This window comes from Desmodus rotundus, chromosome 8 (genome assembly GCF_022682495.2).
Source record: "Desmodus rotundus isolate HL8 chromosome 8, HLdesRot8A.1, whole genome shotgun sequence".
Taxonomy (NCBI): Eukaryota; Metazoa; Chordata; class Mammalia; order Chiroptera; family Phyllostomidae; genus Desmodus; species Desmodus rotundus.
The window spans coordinates 130,685,320-130,704,137 of record NC_071394.1 but is presented as its reverse complement, the minus strand read 5'-3'; the positions used below and the strand labels follow the sequence as shown (position 1 = coordinate 130,704,137).

General features: G+C 49.1%; 1 protein-coding gene across 10 annotated transcripts in view; it reads right to left on the bottom strand.

Annotated features, from left to right (window-relative positions):
* Positions 1 to 18,818, bottom strand: part of DAG1 (dystroglycan 1) — a 65,352-nt gene that overhangs the window by 21,867 nt on the left and 24,667 nt on the right. For 2 of the 10 annotated variants that reach the window (XM_045200188.2, XM_045200189.2), the window contains exon 2: positions 1,337 to 1,484. The exons of 6 other annotated variants lie outside the window; for them this stretch is intronic. The gene's annotated coding sequence lies outside the window, so the exon portion shown is untranslated. Of the gene's footprint in view, positions 1 to 1,253; positions 1,276 to 1,336; positions 1,485 to 1,648; positions 1,723 to 18,818 lie in introns of those variants that run through there. 2 more of the 10 variants (XM_045200190.3, XM_045200191.2) reach the window with 2 other exon arrangements.

Below are 18,818 nucleotides of genomic sequence, written 5' to 3'. Positions count from 1 at the left end.
AACATTTCATATAATAAGGGCTTGGTGATGATGAACTCCTTTAACTTGACCTTATCTGGGAAGCACCTTATCGGCCCTTCCATTCTAAATGAGAGCTTTGCTGGACAGAGTAATCTTGGATAGAGTAATCTAACCAACTGACTTTTGACAGAAGTGCAAAAGCAATCCAATGGGCGGGGGTGGGGGGGCGCATAGGTTTTTCCACAAATGGTACAACCCAGATGTCATGCAGCACAAGAACAGCTGAACAAACTATGGACGCGTGTACACCATGAAATGTAACTACTAACACACTCAATAACGTGGATGTGTGTCACACTCAAGGGGATTATGAGTGAAAAGTGCTAATCCCAAAAGGGTGCATTCTACACTATATGATCTAATTTTTATAACATTCTTAAAGTGACAAAATTATAGAAATAGAGAACAAATTAGTAGTTACCAGGGGCTAAAGAGAGGGTCAGGGCAAAAGGGAAGTAGGTGAGGCTCTAACAGGGTAATGTGAGCGATCCTCAAGGTAATGAAAATGCTCTGTATTTTGACTGTATCAATGTCAATATCCTGGTTGATACTGTATCAATATTGTACTTTTATAAGATGTTACCATGGGGGCAAACTGGATAAAGGGTACACAGAGTATTATTTTTAACAACTGCATGGGAATCCACAATGACCTCAAACATTTTTTCTAAATTTAAAAAAAAAAAAAAAAAGCCCTGGCTGGCATGGCTCAGTGGATTGAGTGCCAGCCTGCGAACCTCAAGGTCACCGGTTTGATCCCCGGTCAGGGCACATGTCTGGGTTGCCCAAGTTCCTGGTTAGGGGTATGCAAGAGGCAACCAATCAATGCTTCTCTCACATATTGATGTTTCCTTCCCTCTCTTTCTCTCTCCCTTGCCCTCTCTCTAAAAATAAATAAATAAAATATTTTAAAAAACAATTAAAAATAAACATTTCTAGGTCTTTTGTTTTACGCCGTCTTAACTGTAACTTCAGCGTTTCCTTGCACAGTGCTTCCGCAATGGCCTGTTCTTTCCCTCACATTTCGTAAATGGCTCAGCTCAACCAACATCCCACAAGACTGGTTGGAAGGGTGGTAAACTGTGGAAGGGCAGGGACGTATCTGTCACAATCGCTGATGGATGACAGTGCCAGACACACACCTCATCAGTGAGTGGGGAGGACACAGGACTTTCTCTCTTTTAGCTTCTTCCTATGTCTACACACTTTAGCTCACTTACTTTTCTACTTACTAGATCCATTTGGTCTTCACTTTTTAACTGACTCCATTTAAAATTCTCAGCTGATGTGAAAACAGCAACAGCACGAGACGTACCCTGTCCCCAGAAGGGCGGCTCAGCCTGCTATCTGCGGACACATGACCAGGACGGGCGGTATCTGTTTCATGACTCAGTGCTCTGCATTTAGCAAGCAGACGCTGTCCCAGGCACAGCTCCAACTGCTATGTGTTGGTTTTCCATGCTCTGAGGAGAAAAAGATCTTTATGCAACTTGGCAAAAAGCAGCCTTGTGTCTTTCTGATGCTGGCTTTCTGTAAGCAGGGGCCACGTCTCCCGGTGCTAGGAATTTGGCAGGCCGCACCCACACACCCCGATGAGGACGTGCCCCTGGAAGGTTTTTACACCTACTCATATACTTGGTCATTCAGAGCAGGAGGCACTGCGGAGATCCTCCTTGTCATTTTGCAGGGACGAAGGCCCAAAGAGGGGTGATATTCAACACCCCACAGTCACACAGAACCTGTGGGCAGAACGTGGTGGAAGAAGGGGCTCAGGAAGCAGGGAAAGACAATGGCCAGAGTCGAGGGGTCTTTCTGACACAGCCACGCATTTTGACACTGCACACGCACACTTACACTGCACCCTCTGCAACACCAGAAGTGTTGGGGGCAGCCCAGGAGTATGTCTCAGCTGCACTCACCACTGACCAGCTGGCAGAAGCTGCCGAGGCTCTCGTTCTGGGAACTGGGTGGAGGGAATGAGTGCCAGTACCCAGTGCCGTGCCCACCACTAAGTCTGAGCTCAGTGCTGCCCCGGACTCCAGTGAAATTCAATGCTGTGAAGACGGACCTTCACAGAGCTTTGAAGTACCTGGCTCTCTGAACACACGCTCCACAGCCATGGCATACGGTGTGAAAATGGCATAGCTGCCAGGAAGCAATCCCATCCCTTAGTCCCAGACAGTCCACCCTGGGAGCAAAGAGACCTTAAAAGCATTGGAGCCTGCAAAACCCAGACACATCATAGCCCTTTGGGTCACTGCTGTCCAGAGCAAACACTCAGGCCACCCCTCTCCCTCTTCTCTCAGGAAGAACCTGCACTCCTACCCCAAGAGCCACCAGCACCAGGGAGGAGAGCCCACAGTGCCCTAGATATCCACCCTATGCCTCCCTGGCCAGGCGTTCATTCAGCACCTAACAGTACCAGTGAGGCAGCACCCGCACAGGAAGCTGGCCTGAGCACCTCCACCAGTCTCCTGGGGTACTTTTCAATGATGAAAGGACAGTCTGGGCTCTGGGAGGTGCCCAGGGAGGCCAGACCCTGAGCTCACTCCAGGGAAGTACCCTCTCCCAGAGGGAGGGACTGGAGCTAGCTGTGGGTGGAGCCCTGCCCATGCTTCCTTTCTCCAACATCCGACTCTGCAGCGAGGGGCAGACTAAACTGTCCCATGCCCAGCAGTACCTAAAAGCTGATGTCCTCTGTAACCCCAAACACAAAAAATCTGTCCTGGAGGCAGGTATGTTTATACTTTACTAGATCAGTCGGCAACGGCACAAGCAAAGAATCAGAAACATTATACAGTGAAAGGTGAGGACCCCGGGCATCTGAGGCAGGCAGAGTTCAGCAGGACAGAACCCTTCTGTCACCAATACTAATCCCTATCTATGTGTAACGGAAGCATGTGCCTTGTGGAGGGATGGATGTATGCCCATGAGGAGACCCCACTCTGCCCAGACTGCGAAGTAGAAGGCGAGTCCCCTGGAAGCCCAGCCCCAGGAGAGAAGCAGCTCTGTTGCATTCAGGCTGCCTCCCCAGAGCTAGTGGGTGCCCTGTCCAGACAGGAGGCTCAGTCAGTCAGCGCTTTCCATTGAACACACGCGAGGAGCAAATGCAGACGTGGCATCGACTCCATTCGGAGTAAAGTCACTGTTCCCTCACATGCAGACAACATACAGAGAGTGAAACTTTAAGATATCTTCACTGAAACTCTGGAAGGCTAGCTCCCTCCTAGTTTTTACCTTCTAAGAATGAAGGAAAAGTGAGATTCAACCCATTATTAACCACACAAAATGAGGCAGAGGCAGAGGCAGAGCCAGCTCACCCACCACTCCCCAGAGCCCCCACTCCCCCAAAGCTGTCATCCAAAAATAAACTGTCAAACTGCTGCCATTCGCCACGGTAATTAAAACACTTAAAGAAAATGGAAAAGTCAAAAGCAAAAACTTCACTGAAACTACCACTTTAGGTTCCATCGAGCAAAAAAGCTTTGGTCAGTCGGACATGAATACACAAATTCTGGCGGGTTAACCAATTTACAACTGCTGGACGTGGTGGTCAACAGGATGCACCCCACACAATGGAAAACAATAGTGTGAAGTCACTGTTCACGTGGGCACTGTTCACGTGGGCTCCGCTCACTAAAGAGACAGGCAGATTCCTCTGCTTTAGAGTTAAAAGCGGGCCTTTCCCACTCCTTGGCGGCAGAGGAAGAAGGTGTGGGCCAAGCCACTGGTGAAGATTCGAGGGGTCACCCTACACTCACTCGCAGCTCAGGAGGCAGGTGAGGCTTCCCTGACAGGAGGCAAGTTCCTGCCTGGCCTGTGTGCGGGGGATACCACGAGAGGTGTGGGGACCGCTCTGCGAAGACACCATCAGGGAGCTGAGTGACCCACCAAAGGAGTCCGGGTCACAGACACAGCAAAGAGATTCAAAAGTCAAAATATGTGGGAGAAAAAAATGACCGCCTGTGAGAAGCAAGCGCTACGCAGCAGTCTAGCAAACAGAAAAGCTACTCTGAGCCTTTCCTCAGTTGGAAAACTTGCAAATTCTCTCCTACCACAGATACCGAAAGCAGAGGTCCAGGAAGGGCAGTGGTTTCTGCTGATGGCGGTTTGTTTTTCCACAAAGACAGGAAGGAAGCAAAGGTTTAATACCTGAGTACAAATTCACTCAGGTGCAACCCTTCCTAGAGAAAGGCAAGAAAGACAAGGTCCAAAAGCCAGGACTGAATAGCCCTTCTCCACTGGACCGTGGGTTTTAACCTGGGTAGATTTTTAACATCTTACGTGATAAAGCTCATGGAAAAACAGTTCCTTCTACACGCCACTGAACTCCACACGCTGCTGTTAAACATTACTCACTACTGAACTGTACACTTAAAAATGGTTAAGAGGGTAAATTTTATGTTACGTGTTTTTTTTTTTACCATAGTTTGAACATTTTTTATAGTTAAGATGGTAAATTTTATATTACATGTTTTATCATAATTATAAATAAATAAATAAATGTTTTTTAAAAAACATTCTCATCCCTGGCCCATGTGGCTCAATTGGAGAGTCGACCCATAGCTGAAAGGTTACAGGTTCAATTCCTGGTCAGGGCACATGCCTAGGTTGTGGGTTGGATCCCCGGTCTGAGCACAAATGGGAGGCAGCCTGTCGATACGTCTCTCTCACATCAATGTTTCTCTCTCTCTCCCTTCCTCTCTCTCTAAAAGCAATGGGGAAATGTCCTCAGGTGAGCATTTTTAAAAAAGAACACATGGACAAAATTAAGGGGGAGGGTGGAGGCGGGGGAAGGAGGTGGGTTCAGCTGTGGTGGGGTGGAGGGATAGGGAGAAAACGCAGACAACTGTAATTGAACAACAATTAAAAAAAAAAAAAAAAAAAAAAAAAACCTCACTCACAGTCACACCAATTAGATTTCAGAAAAAAACACCTCTGAGGTTTCGGACCAGTCTTTTAATCACTGAAGCCCAGGCAGGGCACTGAGGACAGAAAAGGGCAAACCAAGACGAAAGCCAAGGCCCAGGTCTGGCTGTCCATCTGACTGGGAGCAGCGAGACTGGGAGGGGGGTGGAGGAGGAGTAAGTGTAAGAGGTGGGCGGCCAGACTCGGCATAACCCACGTGGGAATGAATTACCACATCCACGTACCCGTATGGCATCCAAGAACCCAATTAAAGCAAATTACAATTATCTCAAGACAGCCCAACAATAATTAACACTTCAATGCATATTTACCGACTCCCTACACTATGAGAGGTGTGAAACTCCATCTGCAATGCATAAGGTCTCCCCATATTTCATACAGAAATACTCCATTAAGGTTTGCATACATGACTAAATCACAAAATGCGAGAGGTCATAAACTAAGTAATTATAAACAGGCGTTTTCCACATAGGTGCTTACAGATAACTAACAGTTGCCTTATCTCTGGACAGCCGGGGAGGGGAGACAACTAAAACTCCCAGGCTACCCGGCCACCCGCCCCTCAGTACAAAGGCAGAGTGGGACAACAGGACACTACAAGGGCAGGGTGGTCGCTGTCTGCCCTGGTCTGGGAGGGACGTGAGGGGAGCGGAGGGGACAGGGCCCACTTGGGCAGCATCCCCTCTGCTGCCCCCTCCCCTGGTAGATGCCTTGCACCAAGTAGGCACTCAGCAGCCATCAGTACAGGGAAAGCAAGGATTTCCACCAAAATCCCAGAAATTATTCACCCAGCACAATAGAAATAATCACCTGATTTCACACTCTGAAGTTAAAAGCTAAGTTTTCTGATATATTTTCCATATGCTACAAAAGAGGAAAAGTGTAGTAGCTCAAAATGAATATGCTAATCTGACTTCAGCAAATTAAGTTTAGAAAAAGTGTGCTGACTGCTGGCCTTCCTGACCTAGGTGGCTAATCAGACTCCAAAACAGGGAGTGAGATGAACTGTAGGAGGGGCCCCAGCCACACAGCTCCCGCTCAGGTCCCCCCTTACTGCAGCCCTGGGCCCAGCGAGCAGCCTCACAGCACAGGTCTCGGGAGCCAAATGGGGGTGTCTGGCCCCTGGTGACAATGAGTCCTTGCATCTTCACTACAAGGTGCCACTGTACCTCAGCAAATACGTAAAACTTCAGTGTTTAACGTTGTGACCTGATTTTAGCCACCTATTTGTCTTGGGCCACATTCTTAAGGTTCAACCATCAAGAACATTTCAACAATGCCAGACATTTAAAGATCAACAAACCTTGTTTTAAAAAGGACAAGACACAACTAGCATCCCACTCTCTCTGCTCAGACTTTTTGCTAGCAGAATTCCTATCCTCCCACATAGGGCTCTAATTGGCCTTTCTACCTACCTCAGCCCAGCCACAGCTACACAGTCTGAAAAATCACAAACTTCCCTGGTAGGATTTAGGGCTGTGCTTCCATAGGCTGGGGCAAACAGCCAGAGGATGGCCCTGCAGACTTTTGGAAGTCTGCTATGCAAAGCCAGAGCCACTCCACGGCCAGGCAATAAAGCAGTGCACAAGGCCAATGCTGAGCGGACAGACACACCTGCCACGCCTGCCCTCCGGCTTGCCGGGAGCGGCAACTGGTTAAGGCAAAGCTCCTGGGCCAGATCCTGTCAACCCCACATTTCTGGCCTTTCCCAGCAGAGGATGCTGGGCTGCTCCTCAAGGACCACAGCTCAGATGTAGGGAATTGTGTCCAGTTCAGGCACCTCTACACCAAGGAAGACAGAGAAAATCCACGATTCCCAAGCGATTTCCTCCTCCTCAAAGCTGCATGAGATCCCCAGCCGTCTGCCCTCTGCCACAGGAATTTACACCAGTGTTAATACAACTGAAGAAATCCTTGAAGACGCCCTTGTCCTCCCCTCGCACTGCCTCTACCTCCTCATTCTGCAGGCTTTGATCACTCCTTAGCACAAGGGGAAAAGCAGGTTTCCACTCAGTAGTAATTATTTGGAAATTAATTCCTGCATTTTAGAGTCCAAGGATTAAATATTAAAAGCAAAGAGATAAGGGAAAGACAAATGCAAAAGATCTTTCATCTTAACAAAAGGGTACAGGTGTAATTTACACATTTCCAAGTACTGGGGAGAAAGAAGCAGCTACAAAGTACTTTTTCAGTGGTGGCCAGAATCTCCTCATGCACTGAAATTATTGTCTTCTTTTTCCAAATGGAGCTGGGATCTGAATTCCCAAGCTGGGCACTTTCAGGCACAGACAGACTCCCACAGCCCACGTGGACAGATCCCACCAGCCCACAGCTGAATTCTTCAGACGCTTTATCTTTTATTTCCCATGAATCTTCCCACTGGCTTCTAATGGGAACACGTAAGAGCCCTGCCCTTCACAGTCTCTATCTGTGCTGGGAGGTAACTACACAAAGGACCTCTTTTGTAAATAAAAAATTTATCTGATGTCTTTTCACTGCAGGAAATTACCCAATAAATCTTAAAAGTTCTGTGGACTTAAGAACAGACCTAGTCAAGAGTCCGGAACCCGTGCTTTGCTTTGCATCCACCTCACACAGAGATAAAGATGACCCTGGGAGGGCCTTACGGCAGCGCGGCCTCTATCACACCGGCCCCTCCGGAGCCGGGAGAGCCACTGCCCAACCTCCAAGGACTTCCTTGGTCAGTCCAAGGAAAGGGGCAGGAGGGCAGAGGTCCAGACAAAAGAGATGGCTTGAGTCAACTAGATGGAGCTGTGATTGTGTCTTCTCAGACTAAGCTGCCCTTTAGAGTTTCACTTAGGGAGGACTTGGCCTCTGTCCCTACACTTGACCCTCCACCTAGCTATCCCTTGATAAGATTTCTGTGTGGGAAAGTGGGAGATGTGGAGATAAGAACATCAGGGCAGCAACCAACAGGGACTGGCAAGAGTGGCCTCTACACCCTTACCAAGTTGTTCATCCTAAAGCAACAAGACAGGCAGGGCTTGAAACATTTCTTACCTGGTTGAAAAAAACTGTCACAAAACCAGTACTCCTCATTCACTCTCTGAAGATCCCACTAGAGGGTCCCTTCCGGAATCTGCCTGACTATTACAACCCAAAGCAGGTGTCCCACCCGTCAACCTGCCTTAGGAGTGGAGAGGGAGCAAAGAGGGAGCCAGAGACCCCTTAGAGACAATTCTCACCCCGAGGAAGGGAGTGCCCTCCAGTCTTCCACCAGCCTGAGACCATTACCAGATGTGTTCAGCAAATGATGAGAGAAGCAGCCAGGCTTCTCTGGGACAGAGCACATACATCCAATTCACCAGGTGCCGGTAGCATTCATCTAGAGGGATGGAGGGTGGTTTTAATCAAGCTCTCTTTGTAAACTCGTAATCCACAGACACCTCAAAAAGCCACTCACACTCTCTACTTGCCGAAGAACTTAGAAGCAGGAAGTCACCAGGCACAGTCTCGACACCAGAGTTTCCATCTCTTGCACCGCAAGGTTTTAGTGCAGCTGCAAACCTGAGCAGCAGCTTCTGGGACAGTCGGCTCTGGAAACAATTCTAAGCTAAGTCTAAGATGGCAAACTGACAGTGTGCACATTGGGTTTTCAAACTACCTGCAATGCATCCAGAGATCTCGGCTATCTTCTGCTTTCACAGACTAACTACCAAGTACAATATTAAATCGGACACTGACCATGGGCCAAGGAAGTGACAAGGCCTCCTCTTCCACAGGCTTCTGAGACTCAGAAAGCACCTCGTACAGGAGGGTGGGTACCTGTCTGGTCCTGGGTACTTCCCCAGGACTCATGTTCTGCTGGGAGACCCTGCCACACCAACTGCAGCGCCTGGGCACCGAGACCTCTCAAAGGCTAGTGCACGGCTCTTGGTATGTGCCTGACACAGCAGGCTTTAAGGGAATCATTTCCAAAACCTTCTGAAGGAGGCTAAACTTGTCCTGACGTTGTCCACCCCTCAACAGGAAAGCACCACTGCTTTCAACAGAACCTGGCCAACAGAACCTGGGCTGTGGCTGTCCTTGGGGTATGGGGCGAGCAAGAGGTCAGCGACTCTCAGAGGTCCCAGATGGCAGAGCGACAGCAGGTGCAATAGAGCAACGCAAGGATTTTTGGCCAACAGGAGTTTTAAAAAACTGCATTTTTTTTTAATTAGGAAAAAAAATTTATAAATCTAAGTCTGTTCCGAGAAACCCTGTCTGCTAGGCAATATGGTGAGATAACAGCAGCTACAACAACGATCGGCAGCACAAACACAGATAACAGGGACAAATGGCAAATTAAACGATACTTGGTGTGTTTCATTCTTTGGAGCAAAGACACTGGGTAAATGTCACAGGGACACCTACTGTTGGCTTCAGCAACAATTGCTTTTCTTTTTTCATGAGCACCTAGCTCTAAAAAAAAACACACAATGGGAATATATTTCCTTGATGATTTTTTCTTTTTTTTTTTTTTTAAGGATTCTATTTTTAGAGAAAGGAGAAGGAAGTGAGAAAGAGAGGGAAGAGAAACATCAATGTGTGGTTGCCTCTCACGTGCCCCCCCACCAGGGACCTGGCCCGCAACCCAGGCATATGCCCCAACAGGGAATCGAACTGGTGACCCCCTGGTTCACAGACCAGCACTCAATCCACTGAGCCACACCAGCCAGGGCTCCCTTGATGATTTTTACTCAAAAAATCTGACCACATACTCAGCATCAGATACTGCCCTATCTTCCCCCAACAGTTCCTTTTTTAAAGATTTTATGTATTTATTTTTAGAGAAAGGGGAAGGGAGAGAGGGAAACATCAATGTGTGGTTGCCTCTCACATGCCCCCTAGTGGGGACTTGGCCCACAACCCAGGCATGTGCCCTGACTAGGAATTGAACCGGTGACCCTTTGGTTCACAGGCCAGCGTTCAATCCACTGAGCCACACCAGCCAGGGCCCAACTGCTGTTTCATTCCAGTTCCATTCCGTTTGTGCTAATATGACGTATCATTTGTTTCACTTATAATGGAAATCAAGAACTGGACACTCATGAAAACCCTTTATTCAACTGCAACATGATTAACTAACTAAAATCAAAATTATATCTATTTTAAAACATTTTCAGTAACTAAAAATATGTGCCATGCATCCATATCTTGGTTTCTAAGTGCCACTTCAACTAAAAAGGAACCAAGGCTCCTTGTGAAAAGGGCCGACGCCAGGCTAGGGCAAGGAGCCAGGAATGTCTTACTGCACCAAAGTCAGGAAGTGCTCGATGATGGGAATATGTCAAAAGAACACAGGAGCCAGCCTGAAGGAGCTTGCACTGGTCACACCTGGGACAAGTGGGGTATCAAAATGCGTAATGACAAGAGTGAGCTGTACCACACTGATCAAGCTATCATTATGAACTAATACAAATGAACCACTGACTATATAAATGGAGGAAGGAGGAAACTCTTCTTAAAGAGTAAGATGACAACTAACAGAGAAGGAACGATGGCCTTAGAAGCATCACCAGATGCTGAAAAGAAGGGTCCAAGTTTGAGGAGAAACCGGGTATTTCCACAGCTTCACAGTACCTGCCCCCATAAATTGTTTTCAAAAAAGGGAAAGCAGCAACCGCATAGTCGAGAACGGTGCCAGGCAACTCCGTCACCAGGGCTGACCATCAGAACAGACCAGGACCTCATGCCTCCTCACACGGGGCCATCCAAGGGGCTACCTGGCATCTGAGGAAACCTGAGTGTGGACTAGAGATCAGACAGTACGCCCACGTTCAATGTCCTCATGCTGGCAGACGCACTGTGGTTACTTAGAGAATGTCCTTCTTAGGAAATACACTGTTAAGTATTTAGCTATAAAGGGGCACAATGTTACTCAATTACTCAGATGGCTGCGGGGAGGGGGGGCGGTTGGAAAGGTACGTACAGAAAAAGGAATGACAAAAGCAAACAAGGCAGAATGCGACAAACGTGACTCAAGGTAAGAAAATATTTCGCAGTAGTATTCTTGCAATTATTTTAGTATCCTTTTAGTATTCTTGCAATTATTCTGGAAGTTTGAAGTAGGATCAAAATTTAAAAGTTACAAAAACATATGCCACGTAAAATGGAAAGAAAACAGTGGTAAGCAAAAGGAATGCAGGACATGGTCCATCTCCCCTCTCAGGACCTCAGTTCTTCCCGGCAAAGCAGGGACATTCATCAACAGTTACGAGGCAAAGTCGGCAGGCGGGCTCTGTGGACCGTGACAGCCTGAGCCCTGAACCCCAGCACCCCCACATTCACCTCACACCCCAGCACTTCGCCCATAAGCACTCCAGGTTCCAGGCACCAAACCCCAGGCTGCATAATTCAAACACACAGCCCACCAGGACCCCAGGACCTCCATGGTTATAAGGGGAAATGAGGGTATTTTAAAAGCATTTTCCTCCAGAAACACTATAAACACAAAATATACAAAAAAGGACTTTGTTTTTCAAAGTGACTTAGGTTATAATGGAAGAAAATGTCAAACACCAGGGCTTGAAATTACCACATTGGGATATGTTTGCTTAAGATTAAAAATAGTTTCATCTTCCCTTCCCAGGAGCCTTCCCTTTTGGAGGAAAAAACCATCACCACATTCAGAGTTCCCAGAGCTGAACGCATGTGTGAGCAGGCTGAAGCCAGGGCTTCCGGTATCAGATTTATGGTCCCCACTCAGGAGACAATAAGCCTCACAACGATGCCATCAGCTGTCTGGTCCTTACCTTCCCCACCAAAAATATAAGTAATTTTTTTAAAGGTTTTATTTATTTATTCTCAGAGAGAGGGGAAGGGAGGGAGAAAGAGAGGGAAACATCAATGTGTGGTTGTCTCTCATGCGCCCCCCACTGGGGACCCAGCCTGCAACCCAGGCATGTGCCCTGACTGGGAACCACACTAGTGACACTTTGGTTCGCAGGCCGGCGCTCAATCCACTGAGCCACACCAGCCAGGGCTAAGTAACTTTTTTCTTACCTTCACTGAAATTGAGTTACTGTCAAACTCCTTCATTCAGGACACCAGATGGAAGAGGAAGAAAGGCGAGACAGGCTGACACAGCAGGAGGCAGCAGCCTGCCCCTGTCTGCTGCGTGGCTGACTGGCCGGAGGGTGGGCAGCAGTGTCACAACCTCACACTGGGAGTAACAGTACATTGCAATGAGGCAGCAGGAAGAATGTGGGAGGGTGAACATCCAGACGGCTCAGGAATCGAAACACGGTGCCCTGTTTTTCCACTCAAACTTGACTACCTCAGAGGAAACCTGCTCGGGAGAATTTATGGGTTAATTATTCCAAACAATAAGGTACCTGCGGGGCTCTCTGCCCCTGTTGCTGCTTCCTTGAACCAGTCCTCTGGGTCCACCTGGAACCACTCTGGGCTCAGGGCCGTGGCAAAACAGATCCAAGTGCTGAGCACGAGGTGGACAGGAGAGAGAAGCTAGAGAGTATTTGGGGGCTCCCAAGTCTAATCTTCATACTGTAGTTTCCCTGTGCTGAAAAACTTCAAGCTTTCCTAAATACTTCCACACCCAAGTTTGATGTCCATGGTCCTTCAACTGAGGGGCAGGGTCTGGGAGGACTGCTGGACCCAGCTGTCCTGGAGGTGACACCCCCAGACTCTCGGAGCACTGGGAAAGACCATCCACCCCAGGTCACTGCCTTCACGGGCCTAAGCACAGACGCACCGACCAATCCACTCTCATCTTTCTCCCAGATCAACCAACCTCGGACACATGAACAATTAACCTAACAGAAGGTGGGGCCCACATCAGTGACTGGCATTCCAAAGTCCTAAGGTAACCCTCCCAACTCTGTATTGTGCTGGCCCCTGCTTCGAAGGCTGCCTGGAAAAACCAGGTGGCCTAGGCAGCTCCACCAAGATGAGGAATAACAGGAACTGGGAGCCGCACCCTGCCGTGAGGACCACGATACAAACCCCAAGGAAGACCACTAGGGCCTGAGAGAAGGAGCCTGAAGCCCTTCAGCAGATGTGTTTACACTGTCTTCTAGAAACACACACTAAACCACCCACGGGTGAAGTGACAGAATGCTGCAGGTGTGCTTCAAAATAATGTGAGTCCTGGCCGGGTCGCTCGGCTGGTCAGTGTCATCGAGATAGGCCGAGGTTGAGGGCTCAGTCTCCGGTCAGCACACACGCCAGAATCAACCGATGTACGCGTAAATCAGTGCAACAACGGCTCGATGTCTCTCGATGTCTCTCTCCCCACTCCTCTCTCTCTCAAGTGTGAATGGGGCAAGAGTAGCCTCTGGTCGATGGTACTGAGGCTGCTAACAGGTACACGGGATGCACTGGGCTAGCTGAGTGTACTTGAAAGTCCCCAAATAAAAAGATCAAAACTAAAATACAACAAGCATATAAATAAAATTTCCAGTAATTAAAACATCAAATATATCCAGCTAGCCACTCTTAGGTATATATCCAGAAAATAGGGACAAAAATGTTATGAGTATTATTTACAATGGTCAAAAACTGGAACAACGCAAATGTCCACCAATAGGAAAGGCAGTAAACTGGGCCTATTTGTATGTGAAACACTACACAGCAAAAGGAAAGAACAAACTGCTGTACAGAACCACCCAGATGTCAGAGACCTAACGCCTAGCAGGAAAAGACAAGCCCATGAGGGTTAATGTACACAGAAGTAAAAATGTGGCGATCTGTACGTTTACAATTTATACATTTTGCTACATGTAAAGTAGGCTTCAATTTTTTAAAAAATGGTGACATCAAAAAAGTCAAACACTATTAGCTACTAAGAGATTCAGTGAAACATCTTTATCTAGAAAAGATGCTCTAGATTTTTCAGAGCCTAAAAACTGAGAAAACTCTGCTCTGGCCTGGAGTAATTTTGGCCGGAGCCTGCTTCCTGTCAACACCTGAGGCGAAAGCAGGTGCTCCCTCTAAGAGCCTTCCCCTCGAGCTGGTCACCAAAGAACACCTGAAACACGGCTTTAACTCCTGCCCCACCCCCCACCCCCCCCCACCTCGCCCCCAGCAACAGCCCTGGCTGTGCCCCTGCCCTCCCCATACGCTGAGGAATCCAATCCCGTTTCAGTGCAGTGGTACAGGGGTCTCATGCAGGAAAGCCAGGGCTCCCCTCACGCCCTGCCTGCTGCTGGCCCACTGACCTCCACACCCCCAGGCAGCTCCCAAGCAGGGTCCACCAGTCTCCCCACCCTTCCTCCCACACACTCAGCGCCTCCCCCACTGGGATTCCTTACATTCTCCTCCTCGGAGGGCAGCCCTCAGGAAACAGGGGTTCAGAGAAGAAAAGAAAGAGAAAACCTGGTCTACCTCCTTAGGCCTAGGCAACCTTAGCTGACATATAGGAGGCAAGAATCTGAATCTACTTGGCCTCAAAACTGCTTAAGTATAAAATAAATGAAATCTTAAATGCGTGAAAAAACAGCACAACAAAAACACCACAGGCACACTTAAGTGTCACAGCCCTGGGGAGAAGCCAGGTAAATCCGGGCACATCCGTGACACCTCTTCTCAGGGGCAATTCCCACCCGAAGGGCACAGCTGGTATAATGCAAAGGGACAGGCCAGGCGTGAGCACAGCCCGTTGCCCCAGATCCTCACAGCAAAAGTGGATCAGGCAGTGGCCCTGTCCCTGGGGTGAGCAGAGTCACCCTCATACCAGACACAGGCTCGGGCTGTCCATCAAATTCTGGGGTGAACCGAGGCGGGCTTGCACACAAGAAAGGGACGGCCAGCTGACAAGTTCCTGGGCCTGCAGCCTGAGCCAAGTCTCACAGGGAAGTGGTCTCTGCTGACCTCCACATGCCCACCTTCAGCCACCTGCGGGCGTGGCAGGCAGCAGCACGGGCCGCTGACACACCTCACTGTTCTGTAAGGCAGGTCTCTGTCCCCAGAGCAGGTGAGGCCATGGCCACACCCCACAGAGCCTTCCTCTATCCACCCAGCCCACACGGCCTGATGGCACAGATATGGGAAAAGACTAGATTCTGGCTAAGCCCTACCCACAAACCCACGTTCTTACTGCTGAGGCTGTGCCCTAAATAGAGAGGCAGGAAATTCCTCTAAAATAGCTTTCAAACACAGAGAACACTTGTGAAACACAATTACCATAGGACAGGGCTTGAGGCAACCATTTAAGTCATCAGGACTAACACCCATTTCACAGATGGGTAAACCAAGGGCTCCCACAGTCCCCAGATGATGAGCGATTAAGCAGGATGAGAATCCCTCCTAAGATTCAAACAACCTTTTTCCTACCAGAACACCCTGGAAAGGGGGAAGAGGGGGAAAGTTGAAGAGAGAGGGCAGCACACGGGACAGATAATGAACAACGGGGAGCTGAGAGGAGAAGGCACAATGTGAAGGAAGAGGGGGAGGAACAGAGAGGGGCCAGCATGGTGAACCCATCCCAGTGACCTGGGCCAGAGGAGACATGCAGGCTTTTCCTCGCCTGGAGGCTGGGGAGACTGCTTTGACAAGGACTGCAGAGCCCCTGCAGGGCTATTTCCCAGGCCCCACCGTCCTCCCACAGAGGAAGTGCTCTGGGTCCCTGCTATAAGCGAAGTGTGGAACAAGAAGAGAGCAGTACTTCAGAAGAAAGGCCCAACCATGCAGCCTTGCCAAAGGGACCGAACCTGAAGCTGACCAGGCCGGCTGCCAAGTCACAGGAAACGGGGAAACAGCTGAACTGCACAGAGACACAATTTGCTACATCTGGATTATGGGAGACTCCACAGGTCCAAGGGCCCAGGTTCTTGTGCAGATAATTGTAAAGAAGAAGGATAGAAAGGGAAACTATAGATTAAATGACTTAAAAGATATACCAAGTTTTTAAATGGACAAAACTATACTACAGTGCTTGCCCTGGCTGGTGTGGCTCAGTGGACTGAGTGCTGGCCTGCCAACCAAAGGGTCGCTGGTTCAACTCCCAGTTGGGGCACATGCCTGGGTTGCAGGCCAGGTCCCCGGTAGGGGGCGTGTGAGAGGCAACCACACATTGATGTTTCTCTCTCCCTCTATCTACCTCTCTTCCCTGTCTCTAAAAATAAAATCTTTTAAAAAAGAACTATACTGCAGTGCCTATGCCTAAGGACATATATTTGGGAGACAAAATCATAAAGAAACATAAGGAAATGGATACAGTAAGACAGGATGGGGGTCACCTTTGGAAGGAAGCAGGGGGCTGTGACAGGGATGGGGTCCATGGAAACACTTCCTCTGGGGCCAGCAAAGCTCTGTCTCTTGACCTCATAATTCACTAGGTTATACTTTTGTGGTCACTTGTTTTCTCTTTTTGTTTTATTTTATACTAGTTTTTTTAAGTTACAAAAATTAATAAGATAAAGTAAATATAAAACCAGGCCTGGGAGAGCTTGGAGACTTTGCAAAGCAGCACATACAGGAAGAGAATCCAGCCAGGAGCGGTGAACAGAGAAGGTGGCCACCTCTTGTTAACTCTGGGGTTCCGCATTAGGAACCCCAAGGGCTGCTCACCCAGGGCCTGTGCCCTGCAGCAGCTCTGTCAGTATTAAGGTGATAGATATTGCAGCCACCTGAATGACTTCTTTATCCATCTCTCAACTGGTTCCCAGGGATAGAGTAAAGGTGCCTTTTTCCAACTGGGTGCCCCAAATCCCAATGTGTCCCCTCCAGTCATCACTCTCTCCACTGTGGATTTTCCGACTCCCACAGCCTGCGGGGCTTTCACGCGCTCCGAAACAGCACACCAGCACGGCCTCTCGGGCGCCACCATTCCTCAGCTCTGCGCTACTCCGACCTCACTGCCTGGGCGTCTGTTCAGAGGCTGGCTCGCTCTGTGCCACCACGACTCCATCACCTCAGGGCTGGCCAAAGTCTCTGCACCCATCACCCACCCCTACCACAGGTGGACTTGGCAGCACAGTGGCCTCTAGTCCCCACCCCTCACTGTCCCCAGACGGTAACCCCTTGCCTCCTCCTATCTCCTCCAGCTGATTTAGGGATTAACAGAGCAAACCCAGCAAAGTGCCTCCGCTCAGCGTGAGTTCTTCTCCCACCCGTCCCCTTTCCAAGGTTCACCTTCTCTAGTCCCCCTCCTGCAGCTTCCTCAACTATCCCCCAAAGTCGCCCTACACCCTCATTTAAATCATCACCAACTAAAAGGGCTCCCGTGGTTCACTCTGACCAGTCCCTGAAACCCCATCTCACAGGCCCCACCAGAGTCACCTAAGGCTCGGCATCAGGGACAGAAAATGGTCACAGGCACATTACCGTGCACCCCAACGTCAGCTTGGTTTTGAAAATAATCTCGAAGCACCTGTCAGCTCTCCAAGGTTCCCTCCCCAATTCCTCACCTCACCCTCCGATAGGCCTGCCCCCCAACTCCCTCTCCTGAGGAATCAGAGTCGCTCTGCTGTGGCCACTGCCCAGGGACTGGGTTTCAGCGGCAGTGCCCTCCATAGTCCACAGGCTGGCCTGTCTCGGAAGGCTGCTTAGGAGTATTTCATCTTAAACACTTCCTAGATCAAATTACTTTTTCTTTAATTTTTTCCAATCATAAACATAGATTCACTCAATGACCTAATGCATGTAAAGCACTTAGAAAAGGACCTGACACCAACACCTTAAAATATATATATACAAAATACAAATAATCCTCACCCAGCCACCATAACCTCGCATGCGCAACATTTCTGTGCTTCAGACAGCCTACGTGAGGCAGACTAGCTGAGGAACGTGGCCTTCACCGTGGGCACCGCTGTGTGCCCTGCTTCCTCTGCCCCAGACCCAAATCTGAAGTGAAACTGCCCAGGCCAACAACCTCCCACAACGACCAGGCGTCCAGAGTGCCTGCGAGAGGAATGGACTTGCCTGCACAGTGGGGCTTCTTCTGCTCCGCTGAGCGCCGGCTCCTGGGCAGCGGCCCCTCCAGGCTGCCCGTTATGCACTGTGCAGGACCACCCCGCCTGGGAGCAGCCCAGTGGGCTCTGCCTCCCTCTACCCTCCCAGAGGATGTAGAATGAGCATTTAGAGCTTCATTTTAAGCTCCCCTCTGGTGGTAACAGGTCATTTTCTTATCTGATAACAGCTAACAACAGCTGACCTTCACTGGCCTCTAACACAAAGGTGGCCAGGGCCCAAATGCCTTTCACCGTCTGGAAACCACCTGAAGCCTTCTCCACAGGGCCCCACCGGAGCTGCCCCTCAACGCAGAATCAAAAGACACGGTGCCTTCGGGGTGGGTTTAAAAAAAAAAAAAAGACACGGTGCCTTCATCAAGGAGCCAAGGAAGGCCCTGGCTGGCATGGCTCAGTGGATTGAGCACTGGCCTGTGAACCCAAAGGAGCCAAGGAAGCCTGAACGGTTCAGGTTTCCAGGGAGGACGCTGCCTTTACAGAGAACAGTTCAGACATTCCATATCAAGTTCACTCTATTAACACCACCAACAACAATCTTAAAATTCCTGTTCTAAAGGGTCCCAGCCCTACAGCTTAGCTGAATTACAGGTTCCAGGAACAGTCTGCTGCTGCCCAGCGTTCAGCCAGGAGCACTCCCTCTCTCCAGGTCTCACGTTAATGCATCTGTTGGCTCTAAAGTCAAAGTTATTATAAGTTACCCAGTCAGGAAGTCATATGGTCACACGAGGAAAAAATAAGTACGTGTATCCATGTGAAAACCAGGGGCTTTTCACACTGGACAGCCATTGCTGTCAGTAACTCAAACAGAAATACACATTTTACAAAAAAGAAAACAACACATCCAGTCATTCAACGCACATGGCAACCTTGCCAGGTGGTCTACGCTCCTTCTACTTCTCTGGGAGCTCAAGAAAACCAACCTGGGCACATCGAAGA